Genomic DNA, 18,162 nt, shown 5'->3' with positions numbered 1-18,162 from the left:
GGTTGACAGGAGAATTGGGAGGGCTTCACGGACGGGAGAGGGCAGCCCCCTTTCTCCTCCTGGCCCCGAAGGAAACCAAACAAAAAAAATTGTAATGATCAGTAACATGTCATTCTAGAATGGTACACTAGGTGGAGCTGTAGGTTTAGTAGTGGAGCTACCCACAAGGCAGTAGTCAAGATGGGTGCCTGTACACTAGTCCACATGGCTGAATAAATGACTAGCTCAAGCTAGCTGTTCATAATGAAAACGTCTATTTATTTATGAACATATAACATGGTACCAGGATTGGTAATATCTGCTGAATATTGTGAAACGCGACATGGAGAATTTGAAGCCACCGGAAGGTTTGAAACTCACGGGGAATGTCGACTGCAATTGGCGGACTTTCAAACAACAATTCGAACTCTATATTGCGGCCATCGGGTTCGGTACGAAGCCAGACGCAAGGAAAATAGTGTTGCTGCTCATGGTTGCAGGCCCGTAGGCGATAGAGGTATTTAATACATTTGTATTTGATCAAGAGGAGGACAGAGAAAAAATGGACGATGTGCTAAAGAAGTTTGATACACATTGTTCTCCCAAAAAGAACGAGACCTATGAGAGGTACGTGTTCCGTTCACGGACACAGCAGCAAAATGAGGCTTTTGATAGCTTTGTGACCGATCTGAAACTGAAAGCACAGACATGTAATTTCTCTGAACTGAAATCATCCATGATTCGTGACCAGATTGTGTTTGGTATTCATGATAAAAAGGTCAGGGAACGTTTGTTGAGAGAAACTGAACTAACATTGGAGAAAGCTGTGAAAATATGCCATGCCAGTGAGCTAGCTCAACAACACGCAAAGACTTTCAGTGAAATTAATAATAATGCGACTGTAGTAAGTGATAGTGCTGCTGTCGGTGCTGTGTCCTACAAGGGGAAGAAACGTGGGCAGAATAGAAATGCAAAGCAATCGGAGGATGGAATTTTCAATTGTAAATGCTGTGGTTACCAGCACCAGTCAAGACAATGCCCAGCATTTGGGAAAATGTGCACAAAATGTAATGGAAAGAATGACTTTGCCAAACAATGCTTTTCAAAAGTAAAAACAAAGAAAGGGCAACAAGTCAATGTGATTGAGGACAGTGATTTAAGTGAGACATTTTTTTGTAGGAATGGTGTCATGTGACAATATCGAAAAGGATACAGAAAATGTGTAGCCCTCAGGAATGGACAATGCTGAACATAAAGTTAATGCAGTAAAAGAGGACAAATGGATGATGCCACTGCAGGTAAATGGAGCATTAGTTACATTGAAACTAGACACTGGGGCAAAAGCAAACTTAATCAGTATGAGTGACATTAAAAATATGAAAGAAAAGCCCAAAATACAGAAAAAGTCAGTACTACTGAAGAACTATAATGGACAGAAAATAGATAGCTTAGGTGTATGCAGACTTAAAGTGACAGTCAAAGACAAAGTGCATCATCTCATGTTTTCTGTTGTGGCTGAAGGACTTGATTCACTACGAGGTGACAAAGCTTGTGAGGACTTAGAACTGGTCAAGAGAGTCTACCATATAAACTGTGCCATAAGCAGACCAGATGACTCAGTGGATTCTGTAGTGAGTAATTTCCAGGATGTGTTCAAAGGATTTGGAGTTCTACCATTCACTTACAAGATCCAGCTAAAGGAGGATGCTCAGCCAGTGGTACATGCTCCACAGAGAGTTCCAGCACCCCTGCGTGACCGGCTCAAGAAAGAACTGGACAGAATGACCACACTAGGAGTCATCAGGAAAGTCGAAGAGCCAACAGACTGGGTTAACTCCATGGTATGTGTAAAGAAAAAGAACAATGATCTAAGAGTATGCATGGATCCAAAGGACTTAAATGCAAACATAAAACATGATCACTACCAGATTCCCAAGCAAGAAGAAATCACCACTGAAATGTCAGGTGCCAGATACTTCACAAAGCTCGATGCCTCACAAGGATTTTGGCAACTAAAACTGGATGAAGAGAGCACCAAATACTGTACCTTCAACACACCATTTGGCAGGTATTGTTTCCTCAGAATGCCTTTCGGGATAATATCTGCATCTGAAATCTTTCATAGAGCGATGGAACACATAATTGAAGGTCTGGAAGGAGTTTGGGTCTATGTTGATGACATCATCATCTGGGGCTCCACACTGAAAGAACACTGACTAAAGTGCTACAGAGCATACGCCGGAATGGACTGAAGCTCAAAGCCAAGTGTCAGTTTGGCGTCCAGGAAGTCACTTTCCTAGGAGATAATCTATCTGGTAAAGGAATAGAGCCAGATATGGAAAAAGTAAACACCATACTCAAAATGCCCAGACCCACTGACAAAAAAGGAGTGCTACGCATCATGGGGATGATAAACTTCATTGGAAAGTTCATTCCTAACTTGTCAGCCAAGACAGCCTGTCTGCGAGACCTGCTACATAAAACAAATGAGTTCGCATGGACAGAGAGACATGAACAAGAGTGGATGAACCTCAAAACAGTGCTCACAACCACACCTGTACTCACCTTCTTTAACAGAGAATCAAAGTGTCAACGGATGCATCAAAAGATGGCCTAGGCGCGGTCTTGCTACAAGCAGAGGGTGAAGATTGGAAGCCTGTTGCCTATGCCTCCAGGTCTATGACTGATTCTGAGTGTCGATACGCCCAGATTGAAAAGGAATGTCTAGGCTTGGTAGTTGGACTAGAAAAGTTCCATGGCTACATATATGGACTTCCCACCTTCACAGTTGAGACAGACCACTGCCCACTGGTTGCCATCATAAAAAAACATCTGAATGAGAGGTCTCCAAGGATTCAACGACTCATGATAATGCTGCAAAGATATGACTTTGAACACACCAGGCAAACACATAGGCCTAGAAATTCGGTATAGCCGCGTTTGGGGCGCTAGTCCTGGTGATGTGCAAAGTTTAGCGCCAGGCGCAATTTAGCGCCACCTAGCGCGATATTGGGTTGCAGCGCCCCAAAGGTGATTGCGGCGCTAAATCAGGCGCTGCACGCTACTCTTAAGGCGCTAACCGGGCAGTGCAACCCAATTTCGCGGCGGCGGGGCGCAGCGAGGGTGCTGTCAATAATCACTTTCCCTGAGACACACTGGCGCCGGCCAGCTCGTAAAGGGGCAGGTCAATTGGCATCACCAGACACACTCACTGCCTTGTAGGCCTTCAAAGCGGTGGGAGCCTACCTGTAGCGCACCAGCCTAGCAAGACATGGAAAGGGTGAGGCAGAGGGCGGAACGCCTCACTGATGGGGCATTGGATGCTTTGGTTGGCGCAGCGGAATCAAGGCCAAGGAAGATGGTCGGAATGTGATTTATGTTTTGGACAGTCTCCCGGGTGTGAGAGGCAGTTATGTGTCAGTGTATTAGTTTTGCTTTCTGTTGCCATAGCTTTCTCATGTTTGAAGGAACCACATTTTGTGTAATGAAACACTTTCTTCATTTACAATGGCCATGCCTTCTATTTACATGCATCTTGCCCGTCACAGGCTTGGGGGTATCAGACCGGTTCCATTCTTGTTCTTGGAATGGCAGCAAGCATTCCGTGAGAGTGGCCTAGAAGCTACTTCTGATCAGCCTCTGACGCGCAGCCTGAGAAGAGCCGCTCGCGTAGAAGTTCAGGCCAGCAGGCATCTTCTCAGCCACCGACAGAGATGTCCTGCACCTTATCTGAGGCTGCAGATCTGGCTGAAGCAGCTGGCACAGCTCAGTCACCACCTCCTTTCTAAATCGCAGCCTTCTGACACACTGCTCCTCCGGCATGTTCATGTAGGAAAACTGCTGTCGGAAAACCCTGCCAGCGTAAGGTCTGCTGTGGCGACGTCTGTTGGCCCTCCTCCGTCTGGCCATGCCCGCCCCCCTCTCCCAGCGTCTCAGTGCCCTTTCCAGATGATTCAGCAGCAGGACGTTCCCCTCCAATGCAGCCCCCATAATAAGTGCCCACAGGAAGGCTCCCCGTTGTCAAGGCTCACCAACAGCAAGGTGATGGTCAGAAGGCTGAAGATCGTCTGCCTGCGCTGGCTCAGTGGTCAAATGGCTCTGTGTGCAGCTCAGCAACTCTTTGTAGTTCTCGAGGAAGTTGTGCTCCAAAAATGGCTGCTGCTTTTAAACCACACCAGTCCCCTTTAAATAACGCTCCTCCAGCCCGAGAGCGACTTGGTAAGGTCCAGGTAAGCTGTCACTATTAGCGCCAGGCGCTACGGAGGGGGGGGGCGCCACTGAATTTCCGGTCCGGGGCGCCCAAAAGGCGTTGCACACTCAAATGACGTCATAATCAGCCTGCGCCCATGAGCGGGCGCTAAGATTTAACGCCGGCGCTAAATGCATGCTCAATATGGGGCGAGGCGCTAGGCGCCTTGCGCCCACTCGGAAATTGGCTAGCGCCCCACTTCTCAGCCTCTTTAGGCGTTAATCGGTGGCGCTAACAACCGAATTTCTCCCCCATAGTGTTAGCAGATGCACTATCCCGAGCACCCACAATGAGTCATGTGAGCTCTACTGAGGAAGACGTGGATGTTCATGTGAGTATGGTCACTACTGCGCTGCCGGTGTCAGACACAAAATCAAAGCAAATAGCAGAAGAAAGAGAAAAAGATACAGGCCTAGAAATTCAGTATAGCCACTTTTGGGGCGGTAAAGTCGGGCGGGTGCTAAAGTTTGCGCCCGCCGGAAAGTGGAGGCCACTTCGCCGATATTCAGTAGCTTTGGCCAAGGAGTTTGCTCGAGCGCTAAAACTGGCATTGCACCCCTATCTTTAGGCGCTAAGCCGGCGGTGCAGACTGATACCGCCGAGGCCGGGCGCAGCGCAGGTGCGGTCATGTTTTGATTGACAGCAGACACCCTGGCGCCGGCCAGCTCTTAAAGGGGGAAGGGTCGACTTGGTCTGCTGCCACGCCCTGGATACTGCAGCCCTCCAGCTAGGCCTAAACACTGCTGCTGGAGAGAAATAGCGCCAGCAATGATGCAGAGGGCCCGTGAGCAAGCGCAGCGCTTCTCTGCCCATGATTTGAAGGTGCTGCTTAGGGGTTTGGAGAAGAGAAGAGATATCTTGTGCCCGGACAGTGGCAAGAAGGCTCCCAAGAGGCTGTACAGGAGAGCCTGGAGGGAAATCGCCCAGAGGGTCACAGCCAACAGCGCTGTCCCCAGGACTGGTGACCAATGCCAGAAAAAGTTTAACGACCTCACTCGGTTGGTCAGGGTGAGTACCCTTTCCATTGTCCTCCTCATCCTTGCATGTGCACCTCACATTATGGGCAAAGGGACCTCAAAGGCCTAATGGCCAGCCCTCCTCCAGCAGCTATGGCACTGGCATGAACATCAATAGCACTTTCTGCACTTTACACACTGGCCAAGCTATTCGACCATGGGAGGCAGTGCACACAACAGGGCACCACACTGGCCAAGCTATTCGACCATGGGAGGCAGTGCACACAACAACAGGGCACCACACTGGCCAAGCTATTCCACCATGGGAGGCAGTGCACACAACAGGGCACCACATTGGCCAAGCTATTCCACCATGGGAGGCAGTGCACACAACAACAGGGCACCACACTGGCCAAGCTATTCCACCATGGGAGGCAGTGCACACAACAACAGGGCACCACACTGGCCAAGCTATTCCACCATGGGAGGCAGTGCACACAACAACAGGGCACCACACTGGCCAAGCTATTCCACCATGGGAGGCAGTGCACACAACAACAGGGCACCACACTGTACTTAGAGGCCGTCCTTTCTCTTGCAGGCCAAGCTGGCCCAGAATCTGAAGAGCCGGACTGTCACCGGGGGAGGCCGTGCCCAGTTCCAGCAGCTCAGTGACCTGGAGGAGCGCGTGGGTCGACTCATGGGTGCCCGGGTGATTGGCCCCGTTGCAATTGGAGATGCCGACCCTGTGCTGGGCCCCAATGGTAAGGACATGAGCGTTTGGACCTCTCTCGTTCCCCTTGCGCGTCAGATCTACATCCTTTGCCACTGTCCGACCAATGCGCATAATGCCACCACTCATGCCTCCCTCGCTGACGCCCTGTCCTCACTCTAAAGCTACTCTTGTGCCTTCCTGCTTTCAGCTGGTGAGGAGGAGGTCCCTGAGGCTGCGAGTGTCAGTCCCTCAGAAGAGGACGACGACGAGGAGCAAGAGGAAGGCGGCACATCGGGGGAACCCTCATCCGCGCCAGGGGATGGCAATGGAGGGGACACGTCTTGCCTGGAGGAGAGCCAGGGGGAAGTGTTGCAGGGGGGTGTAGCTCCTGTGCCCAGTGGCGTCCAGCCACGCGGGAAGGGTCGGGCAGCACGGCTGCCTTCTCCCCAGAGGGGGGGAAGTGTTGCAGGGGAGTGTAGCTCCTGTGCCCAGTGGCATCCTGCCACGCGGGAAGGGTCGGCCAGCTCGGCGGCCTTCTCCCCAGAGGGGGGGGGGGGGGAAGTGTTGCAGGGGAGTGCAGTTGCTGGGCCCAGTGGCGTCCAGCCACCCGGGAAGGGTCGGGCAGCTCGGCGGCCTTCTCCCCAGAGGGAGAGTCCGGCCTCCAGTCCGGAGACGGTCCTCGCCCAGGAGGTGCGCCTCCTTGATCAAATGTCCACGGACTCGGATCGTCGACACACCGAGTTCATGGGGGTTGTGGGACGGTTGCCTGAGGCCATCGAGTCCCTGGCTCATAGTGTGGCCGATTTCGGGGCCTCACAGGCCAGGGGTTTAGAAGAACTCGCGGCAGCACAGGCCAGGGGTCACGAACAATTCGGGGCAGCACAGGCCAGGGGTCACGAAGAATTCAGGGCATCACAGGACGCGAGTCGGGCCGATTTCAGGGCAGCACAGGCAGCGAGTGCAGAGTTGATGAGTGGTGCCGTGCAGTCACTGGCTGGTCTGATGCGGGCACAGACCAGGGCAGTACGGGCACTCACTGCTGCCACACTCGCTGTGTCACGCACGCATCGCCAGGGCACCCGCCGCGCTGCTGCAGCACAGCGGTCTGGGCTTCACCAGATTGCTGCGCTTGCTGCAGTGCCAGCCCGGCCGACTGCCAGTGTCTCTGGCGACCAGCGAGCGCCTGGCATCAGCCAGCTTGCCCCCATTGCTGCAGCCGCCACTGCCACTCCCCCAGCAAAGCTGCGACGAGCTGCTGGAGAGACTGATGCTGCCCAGCCACAGCTGCAGCAGTCAGCAGCCGGCCCCTCCAGGGCCGGAGCTCGTCTAGGCCGACCCCCAAGGGCATCTGCCGTCACGCATTGTGCCCCTCAGGAGCCTTCCCCCAGCCTTGCAACACCCACAGGGCCCAGGTTGAGGCGGAGCAGCAGGTCGGCCAGGGGCCGGAAAAGCCTGGACAAGGACTCGCCCTCTCGGCACACAAAGTAGAGTGTGTTGCCAAATGTTTTTTTATATGGGTGTGTTTGTGTTCTATATGGGGGGGGGGGGGGGGGGGGGGTTTATTTTGGTAAGGCCGAAGATGAAGGCAAATGTTTTTTTATATGGGGGTGTTTGTGTTCTGTATGGGGGGGGTTTGTCTTGGTAAGGCCGAGGATGAAGGCCATTTGGATGGACAAGTTTTGTTATTCCTCCCCAGGTTGTGGGAGTGAGATATGTTTTTGACTGTTTTTTGGGGGTCTTGTCTGTTTTTGGGTTTCATGTGGGAAGGGCCCCGAGTTTGTTAAATAAAGCTTTTTCTTTATTCAGCTTGTCCATGTGTGATGTTTCAAGTGGTTGTTGCGTTAACCGGCTGAGGGCTTGCGGAGCGGCTGCATTCAGGTGCGTTCATTGCCACAAGCCATTCCCTGACAGGGGGCCTAGAAGTGTCGTTCAATAAGCCGCCGACGGACGGCCCTTGGACCTTGTGGCTCCCTCCTGGGCTGGTACTCCTCCTCCTCCTCCTCATGGTCCTCCTGCTCGTCCTCCTGAGGTGGTGGTCCAACGTGAGGTGGCAGTGCCTGAGTCCTGCGGATAGCCAGGTTGTGCAGCATGCAGCAAACGACGACGAACTGGGAGACTCTATCCGGCGAATACTGTAGAGAGCTGCCGGAACGATCCAGGCAGCGGAACCATTGCTTGAGGACGCCAATCGTTTGCTCTATGATGTTCCTTGTGGCTTGATGGCTTTCGTTGTATGCCTCCTCAGCAGGGGTCCTGGGCGCACGGAGCGGGGTCATGAGCCATGTACACAAAGGATAGCCTTTGTCCCCGATAAGCCATCCTCTTGGGGGAGGCTGTGCCTGGAACATGTCAGCCACAGTAGTCTGGCGCAGGATAAATGCATCGTGGCTGCTGCCTGGAAAGCGGGCATTGACAGCTAGGATGCGCTGCCTGTGGTCACACACCAGCTGTACATTGAGGGAATGGTAGCCCTTCCGGTTGCGGTAATCCTCGGCATTGTCGATAGGTGCCCGCATAGCCACATGCGTGCAGTCAATGGCGCCCTGCACCATGGGGAAGTCGGCGATCCTCGCAAATCCGACTGCACGCTGCTCCTGCCTCTCTAGGGTCATGGGGAAGGAGATGAATTGGTGTCTCCTTGCGAAAAGGGCATCGGTGACCTGCCGGATGCAGCGATGCACGGCGAACTGGGAGATGTTCGCTATGTCCCCAGCAGCGGCTTGGAAGGAGCCGCTTGCATAAAAGTTCAGAGCCACCGTGACCTTCACTTCCACCGACAGAGACGTCCTGCACATCAGCTGTGGACGCAGATCTCTGTGAAGCAGCTGGCAGATCTCTGCAACCACCTCCCTTCTGAAGCGCAGCCTCTTAACACAATGCGCGGCAGTCATGGTGAGATAGGACACCTGCTGGCGGTATTCCCTGAGTGGGTAAGGCCTACGTTGCCGACGCCTGATGGCCCCTCTGCGTCTAGGCATGGCTGCCCCTCACACAGCGTCTGCGAGCCCTTCGCACATAATGCTGGAACGGAGGGTTGGAACCCCATGCAGCCCCCATAATATACTTGCAAACAGTGAAATCACAATGAGACAAATTTGCAAGCTCTGGCCAGAAGCCAAAAATACCTCTCCTATGTTGGCCCAATTCAGTAAGGTCTCTTCCTTGGTCTCTGTCCAGAAATCCGTAGCACTAAAGTCATTGCAGCAAAATGGCTGCCCTTTATAGTTCAGTCTAAGTGCCCTTTAATTAGCGCTCCCCGAGGCCCGCAGGGCCTCTGCTGCGTTCCACTTCACAGTTCTTAACAGCGCCACGCCCACATTGGGCGGGCGCCACTGAAGTTCCGGTTTGGGGCGCACAAACGGTGTTGCACGACGAAATGACGTCATAAGCTGCGCGCGCAGCTGAGCGCGCGCAAACACTTTGCGCCGGCGCTAAATGTCAACTGAAGTTGGGCGTAGGCGCAGATCGGTCTGCGCCCGGGCGCTAAGTGCCTAGCGCTCGAAATCTACCCCTTATGGCGCTAACGGCTGGCGAACGCAACTGAATTTCTAGGCCACAGTGTTACAAACAGTAATAGAGAACATTCATCATGGTTGGCCAAAAGGTTCCTGTCCAAAGTACTATCACATCAGGTCAGAGTTAAGTGTCGCAAGTGGACTATTACTAAAACAGAACAGAATAGTCATTCCACAGGCTCTACGTCAAGACATGCTCAAAAGGATTCATGAGGGACACCTCGGAATTGAAAAATGCAAAAGGAGAGCAAGAGACACTGGCCTAGAAATTCAGTATAGCCACTTTTGGGGCGGTAAAGTCGGGCGGCCGCTAAAGTTTGCGCCCGGCGCAAAGTCGCGCCCCCTTCGCTGATATTCAGTCGCATCGCCCCAAGAGGTTGCTGCTGCGCTAAAACAGGCGATGCACGACTATCTTTAGGCGCTAAGGCGGCGGTGCTGAGCGATACCCCCGAGGCCGGGCGCAGCGCCGGTGCGGCGAGTTGCTGATTGACGGCAGACACTCTGGCGCCGGTCAGCTCTTAAAGGGGGAGGGTGGATTTGTTTGCCTGCCACGCCCTGCACACTGCAGCCCTCAACCTAGGCCTGACCACTTCAGCTTCACCTGCGCAACGCCCAGGGCTATGGAGAAGGCCAGGGAGAGAGCGCAGCGCTTCAGCGACGGTGACCTGAGGCTGCTGGTTGGCGGAGTGGAGCGCAGGCGCCATGTTCTGTTCCCAGAAGGTGGCAAGAGGCCGCTGCCCAGCGCCTACCGGAAAGCCTGGAGGGAGGTCTCAAACAGGGTGTCTTCCAACAGCGTGGTTGCCAGGACTCCTGTGCAATGCCGGAAGAAGTTCAACGACCTCACTCGGGTTGTCAGGGTGAGTACCCTTTCTAGTGTCCTCCTCATCCCTGCATGTGCACCTCACTTTATGGGCAAAGGGACCTGAAAGCCCTAATGGCCAGCCCTCATCCAGCAGCTATGGGACTGCCATGAAAATCACTTGCACATTCAGCACTTTACAAACTGTACAAGCTATTCGGCCATGGGAGTCATTGCAGACAAGATCAGGGCTTCACACTGTACAAGCAATTCGACCATGGGAAGCAGTGCAGACAAGATCAGGGCTTCACACTGTCAGGGCCAGTCCACCATGGGAGGCAGTGCAGACAAGATCAGGGCTTCACACTGTACTTAGAGGCCGTCCTTTCTCTTGCAGGCCAAGGTGGCGCACAACTGGCGGAAACGAATTGACACCGGGGGAGGCCGTCCTGACGTTAAAGAGCTCTCCGACTTCGACCAGCGTGTGGAACGCATTATGGCAGGCCGGCTGATTGGACCCGTCGCCAGTGGAGATGCCGACCCTGTTCTGGGCACCAATGGTAAGGGCATCACCTTTTTGACCTCGCTCGTTCCACTTGCGCCTCAGATCAGCATCCTTTGCCACTGTCCGACCAATGCAGTGAATGGCACCACTCATGCCTCCCTCGCTGCCGCCCTGTCCTCACTCTAAAGCTACTCTTGTGCCTTCCTGCTTTCAGATGGTGAATCGCCAGGTGAGGAGGCGGGCCCTCAAGCTGCCACTATCAGCGCTTTGGAATACGAGGAGGAGGAAGAGGAAGCCGGCCCATCAGTGCCACCCTCAGCCGCGCCAGCCCATGGCGATGTAGGGGTCACGTCTTCCCTGGAGGGGAGCCGGGGGAAGGGTCGGAGGAGAGTGAAGCTCCGGGGCCCAGTGGCCGGCAGCAACGCGGGAGGGGTGGGGAAGCTCGGCGGACTTCTCCCCAGAGGGTGAGTGCAGCCTCCAGTCCTGCGACGGTGAGCGCAGAGGAGGTGCGCCTCCTAGAGGAAATGGCCGTCCAGGCTGAGCGCAGGCACAATGAGCTCATGGCTGCAGTGGCAAGGATGCCTGACTCCATTGAGTCTTTGTCAAGGAGTGTGCAGCAATTTGGAGCAGCACAGGCCAGGAGTCTGGATCAATTCAGTGCAGCACAGGCCAGGAGTCTACAGGACTTCGCGGCAGCACAGGCGGCTTCGAGCCAAGTGCTCAGTCGTGCCGTCCATTCACTGGCTGTTGTCATGCGGACACAGACCAGGGCCACACGGGCACTAACTGCTGCCACCCTCGCTGGATCAGCCAGGCATCGCCAGGGCACTCGCCGCGCAGCAGCAGCCCAGCAGTCTGTTCTTCAGCTGTTTGCTGCGCATGCTGCAGTGCTGGCCCGTGCGAGTGCCAATGTCTCAGGCGACCAGCGAGCACCTGCGATCTGCCAGGTTGGCACCATTCCTGCAGCCGACACTGCCACTCCGCCATTGCAGCTGCCACGAGCCGCTGGACAGACTGCTGCCGCCCAGCCAGAGTTGGAGCAGTCAGCAGCTGGCCCCTCCAGGGCCAGAGCTGGTGCAGGCCGACCCCCAAGGGCATCTGCCGTCTCGCCATCTGCCCCTCAGCAGCCTTCCCCCAGCCTTGCTGCAGCCACTGGCCTCCCATTGAGGAGGGGCTGCAGGGCGGGCAGGGGCCAGGCAAGGATGCGAAAGGCATCGCCCTCGCAGGGCAAAAAGTAGAAGGAATGCACAAATGCCTGGTGCTTTTTGTAAGGCCGAGACTGGCGCAGTTGTGTTTTTGTAAGGCCGAGACTGGTGTCTTTCTTTCTTTTTGTAAGGCCGAGACTGGTGCAGTTGTGTTTTTGTAAGGCCGAGACTGGTGTCTTTCTTTCTTTTTGTAAGGCCGAGACTGGTAGTTTTGTGTTTTTGGAGGGGGCTTCTCCACATGAGAATGTAATGTGGGAAGGGCAGAGGTTTGCAATAAATTATTGTTGTTAAATTGCAGTGTGCATGGTTTTTTGGTTAAGTCCTGGTTGCCCGGCTCGGCTGAGGGCTTGTGGAGCGGCTACATTCATCTGCTGACATTGGCACAAGCCATTCCCTGAGAGGGGGCCTAGAACCGAAGTTCAATAAGCCGGCGACGGGCGGCCCTTGCACTTTCTGCCTCCCTCCTGTGCTGGTCCTCCTCCTCCTCCTGAGGTGGTCCTCCAATCTCTGGTGGCAGTGCCTGAGTCCTGCGGATAGCCAGGTTGTGCAGCATGCAGCAAACGACCACGAAATGGGAGACTCGCTCCGGCGAATATTGTAGGGCTCCACCGGAACGATCCAGACAGCGGAACCGTTGCTTCAGGACGCCGATTGTTTGTTCGATGATGTTCCTGGTCGCTTGATGGCTCTCATTGTATCCCTCTTCAGCAGGGGTGCTGGGCGCACGGAGCGGGGTCATCAGCCAGGTACACAAAGGATAGCCTTTGTCCCCGATAAGCCATCCTCGTGGGTGAGGCTGTGCCTGGAACATGTCTGCCACAGAAGTCTGTTGCAGGATGAAGGCATCGTGGCTGCTGCCTGGAAAGCGGGCATTGACAGCTAGGATGAGCTGCCTGTGGTCATACACCAGCTGGACGTTCAGCGAATGGTAGCCCTTCCGGTTGCGGTAATCCTCGGCATTCTCCAGAGGTGCCCGCAAAGCCACATGCGTGCAGTCAATGGCGCCCTGCACCATGGGGAAGCCCGCGAATGCTGCAAAGCCCATTGCACGCTGTTGCTGCTTGGCAAGGGCCATGGAGAAGGAGATGAACTGACGTCTCCTTTTGAAAAGGGCATTGGTCACCTGGCGGATGCAGCAATGCACGGCGAACTGGGAGATGTCGGCAATGTCCCCAGTAGCGGATTGGAAGGAGCCGGTGGCATAGAAGTTGAGAGCCACCGTCACCTTCACTGCCACCGACAGAGACGTCCTGCTCCTCAGATGTGGCATCAGATCACCGCCAAGCAGGTGGCAGATCTCTGTGACCACCTCCCTTCTGAATCGCAGCCTCCGAACACACTGCTCCTCAGACATGTTGAGATAGGAGAACTGCTGGCGGTATACCCTGGGTGGGTAAGGCCTCCTTTCCAGACGCCTGTTGCCCCCTCTCCGTCTAGCCAGGGCTGCCACTCTCTCACGGCGTCTGTGAGCCCTTTGGATGTAATTGAGAAAGCCAGCGTTTACACCCATTGCAGCCCCCATAATATGCTGGCAAACAATGAGATGTCAATGAAGGCAAAGACAAGTGGAAAGCTGTGGTCTGAAGCCACAAGTACCTGTCCGAGTGTTGGGCCAAAGCAGAAAGCTCTCTACCTTGGTCTCTCTCCAAAGATCCGTTTCTCAAGAAGGAGTGCTGCGAAATGGCAGCCTTTTATAGTGCAGGAGTGCCCTTTAATTTGCGCCCCCCGCATCGACTGAGCACCGTTCCACTCTAACAGTCGCTAGGGGCGCCAGGCGCACAATGGGGCGTCGCAACTGAATTTCCGGTTGGGGGCGCACAAAGGGCGTTGCACGAGGAAATGACGTCATGATCTGCGCGCGCAGCTGAGCGCGCGCAAAGACTTTGCGCCGCCGCTAAATCTCTAGTGAAGTTGGGGCGAGGCGCAGATCGCGCTGCGCCCGGCCGCTAGCCGCCTAGCGCCCGACATCCACTCCTCCTAAGGCGCTACCGGCTGGCGCAACCAACTGAATTTCTAGGCCACTGTTTATTGGCCTGGCATAAATAAGGACATTGAGAACATGATAGGCGTATGTGAGACATGTCAGAAACACCAAAACAAACAAGCAAAGGAACCAATGATAGTAGCTGACTTACCAACAGCACCATGGCAAAAGGTTGGTATGGACCTTTTTCATTTGAATGGTAAAGACTATCTAATAGTGATTGACTACTATTCTAACTATCCTGAGATGGCGCTGCTCTCAAGCACATCAGCAAGCAGTGTCATAATGCATGTTAAATCCATCTTCACCAGACATGGAATTCCCAGGATTGCCGTTAGCGACAATGGTCCGTGCTTCAACTGTAAGGAGTGGCAACAATTTGCAGCACATTATGACTTTAAACACATCACATCCAGTCCTCTGTATGCTCAGTCGAATGGTAAGGCAGAGAAAGGTGTTCAAGTTCTCAAACAGCTACTGAAGAAAGCAACAGAAAGCAAGTCTGATCCTTATCTTGCCCTGCTGAGCTACCGAGCCTCCCCTTTAGACTGTGGTTCTTCACCTGCTGAACTCCTAATGGGTCGCAAGTTGCGCACCACGCTACCCTGCTGTGCAAAAGAAAAGCAGAGTAAGGAACTGAGACAGAGACTTCAACTGTTAAAGCTGAAACAGAAATCACACTATGACAAGTCATCCAAAACTCTGAAACCATTGACAAGGGATGATGTTGTCAGGATTGAGGATCCAGATGCATGGAACAGGAAAGCTACAGTTCTTGAGGAAGTAGGACCAAGGTCATACACTGTTAGAACTGAGGAAGGACAGATTCTCAGGAGGAACCGCCGTTCCCTCCTGAAAACACAAGAAACTATCCAAGAGCAAATCGATGACAATGCCGCAACTGAATCTTGTCACTCACCATCAGAACAATCTAACACAAACACACATACAGGCTCTCATGAAAACACATCAGACTTACCTGTGCGGAGAAGATCAACATGTGAAGTAAAAAAAGCCTGATAGACTTAATCTCTGAGTACAAAGAAAACTATAATAAAAGAATGAAAAGCTTAGAGTTCATAAAGTAAAGCTTTGAAAATGTGTTGACTGTTGAAGATGTTTATGTCGTTATGATTGATTTATATTGATTTTGTTTAACCTCTAAGGAAGGGGGATGTAATGATCAGTAACATGTCATTCTAGAATGGTACACTAGGTGGAGCTGTATGTTTAGTAGTGGGGCTACCCACAAGGCAGTAGTCAAGATGGATGCCTGTACACTAGTCCACATGGCTGAATAAATGACTAGCTCAAGCTAGCTGTTCATAATGAAAACATCTATTTATTTATGAACCTCTGGGCCTCTTCTGGCCTGGCGGGGAAGCCACAACAGCTTCCCCGCACAGTCTTCAGGTTACAATTGCAGTCAGGCCCTGGTGACTTAATCGGAAACGGATCTGCATATATAAAGAAGGACCCTGTTGCCTTCTAGCAGGTGATCCTCTCACCTGCTCAAAAAAGCAGATTGAAATTACAACCATGGGAAGACAGCAGGATGAGAGAGGAGAAGTCGCTGCGGCCATTTTATCAGCAGGGTTAAAATCAGCCCTTTAAGTGTTAGTTTTGTGCTTTTCACATTAAAGATACCTAATCAGAGTGGCTAATTTTGTAATTTTCCATCTCCTACAACATCACCTTTAATAGCTTCCCGAATATCTGACAAACATGGCTAACTAATGCAGTCACAGCAAAAAAATACTGTTCGTAATAACTTTGTGCAGGCAAAGGCACAACAACAACAAAAGTAGAGAAGTTATGCTGAACCTTTATAAAGCTCTGGTTAGGCCACAACTGGAATATTGCATCCAGTTCTGGTCACCAGACTTTAGGAAGGATGTGAAGGACCTTGAGAGGGTGCAGAGGAGATTTTAGCTACAAGGACAGGTTGGAGAAGCTGGATTTGTTTCCATTAGAGCAAAGGAGGTTGGGGGGTGATTTGATAGAGGTATACAAGATTATGACGGGTTTGGACAGGCTAGACGGGGAAAGGCTATTCCCACTAGTTGATGGTACAAGGACTAGACGACACAGATTTAAGGTTTTGGGCAAGAGATACAGGGGGAACGTGAGGAAAACCTTTTTTACGCAGCGAGAGGTGATGACCTGGATTTCGCTGCCGACGGAAGTGATGGAAGCGGAGACAGTCAATGTTTTCAAGGGAAGACTGGATAGGCACTTGAGGGAAATAAACTTGCAGGGCTATGGGGATAGAACGAGGGAATGGGACTGACTGCATTGCTCTACAGAGAGCTGGCACGGACTTGATGGGCCGAATGGCCTCCTTCTGTGCCGTTATGACTCTATGGGCTAGACTTTACCAGCCCTGAGGAGGCGGGACTGCTGGGAAAGTCAAAAATGGGAGCGGGTCCCAAACCCGCTCCCAACCAATCTTCCCGGAAGTCGGTTATCCGATTTGTGCAGGGACCCGACTCCTAGCGGCGGGAAGAGGATTATAGCCTCTTAACTGCCTGAACTACCTGTTAACAGGCAGTTAAGAGGCTTTTCCAATTTTGAGACTTCTGCTGCGAGCTTCCCGACGTCGGGGAACCCCGCCAGGGTAAGTGAGGCGTGCTGTAGGTCTGTTGTACTGTTGGTGTACAGAGGATAGCTGCAGAAGTGGTGTGAAGGATGCAATGGAACACAGGTTAGTATCAGAGGTAAGGAAAAGTTGTGAAAGCAATTTTTAATGTGGTTAGATGTTTCTGCAGGTGATAAGCTGTGAAGTGTTTGTGTAGCCTCATCTCATCGGGAGAAGTGACAGATGGCTTCTGCAATCTCAGCTGCAGCTGCCATCTGTTTTATCCTAAGGAGAGAGTAATTGGAGAGCCTGGGTGAAAGGGCTCACCTTTGGACAGTGATTGCCAGTGTTTGACAGCACCTCAATGCTGTCAAACACTGACAATTCATCTGTCAAACAAGTGTGGTGCATATGCCTTTAAGAAAACCAGCAGATGAAGCGTCATCAACTGAAGTCATCCGACACAGGCTTTCCCTCAATTGGCCGGCAAGCCCACAGGGCGGGCTTATCAAGGCCAATCTGGGCAAAATAGCGTCTGTTCATCAGGTGTCGCTGGGGGCGGGACTAGAACCCGGAAGGCAGCAGTCCCGCCCTCAACCCCTCTCGGGAAGTAAAATCCAGCCCTATGACTCTATAACCTGTTCAAAGCAATATTACCATATTGGAAACTATGGCCGGAAGTTTCCCCTAAAAAAAGGGTGGGATTGAGTGTGGGGGCAGTTAAATTGTAAAATGGGCTTCCCGACCTGATCCCACCCACTTCCAGTTTTAACAGAGGTGGGACGGGGGAGTGACGGGCGACAACTCACTCCCACGGGGCAGTCGGTCAATTTAAATATTATGAGGCCAGAAAGCCTCTTTTTTATCCTCCATTTTGAATCTAACTGCATGTGGACGGGTTTCACACAATTCGTGAAACCCGGCAGTTAAGCCAAGGTGGGTCTGCTGCATCCAGGAGGTAAGTGACTTTTATAACTACCTCCTGGATTCAGCCTCCCTACCTAACCCAAACCCCACGATCAGATCAGACCCCCCACGAGGCCTCCAATTGCTTTCCCAGCTCCCCCACCCCCCTCCAATGATGCAGAGGCCAGCCACAATCCTCCAGTGGCCGGCCCCAATCACCACACCCCCTCCCCCCCTCCAATGTTCCCCGACCCTCCCTCCACCACCCCCCACCATTCTGTAACTAGTGGGGTACCGCAATGATTGGGCCTCAGTTATTCACAATCTATATCAATGATTTGGATGTAGGCATATATATGTAATATATCCAAGTTTGCTGATGATACAAAGCTGGGTGGGAATGTAAGTTGTGAGGAGGATGCAAAGAGACTTCAAGGGGATATAGACAGGCTAAGTGAGTGGGCAAGAACATGGCAAATGGAATATAATGTGGAAAAATGTGAAGTTATCCGCTTTGGTAGGAAAAATAGAAAAGCAGAGTATTTTTTAAATGGTGAGAGATTGGGAAATGTTGGTGTTCAAAGGGACCTGGGTGTCCTTGTACACAAATCACTGAAAGTTAACATGCAGGTACAGCAAGCAATTAGGAAAGAAAATGGTATGTTGGCCTTTATTACAAGAGGATTTGAGTATAAGAGTAAAGACGTCTTACTGCAATTATATAGGGCCCTGGTGAGACCACACCTGGAGTATTGTGTACAGTTTTAGTCT

At 52.6% G+C, this 18,162-nt stretch overlaps 1 protein-coding gene across 1 annotated transcript in view; it reads right to left on the bottom strand.

Moving 5' to 3' along the window:
- rnf17 (ring finger protein 17) overlaps positions 1 to 18,162 on the bottom strand; it is a 236,879-nt gene that overhangs the window by 31,081 nt on the left and 187,636 nt on the right. The gene's annotated exons all lie outside the window — the stretch shown is intronic.

The sequence above is a fragment of the Somniosus microcephalus genome, chromosome 10 (assembly GCF_052327205.1).
Source record: "Somniosus microcephalus isolate GS21.2 chromosome 10, FLI_Smic_1.0, whole genome shotgun sequence".
Lineage (NCBI taxonomy): Eukaryota > Metazoa > Chordata > Chondrichthyes > Squaliformes > Somniosidae > Somniosus > Somniosus microcephalus.
This window is presented reverse-complemented; position numbering and strand designations above follow the sequence as displayed.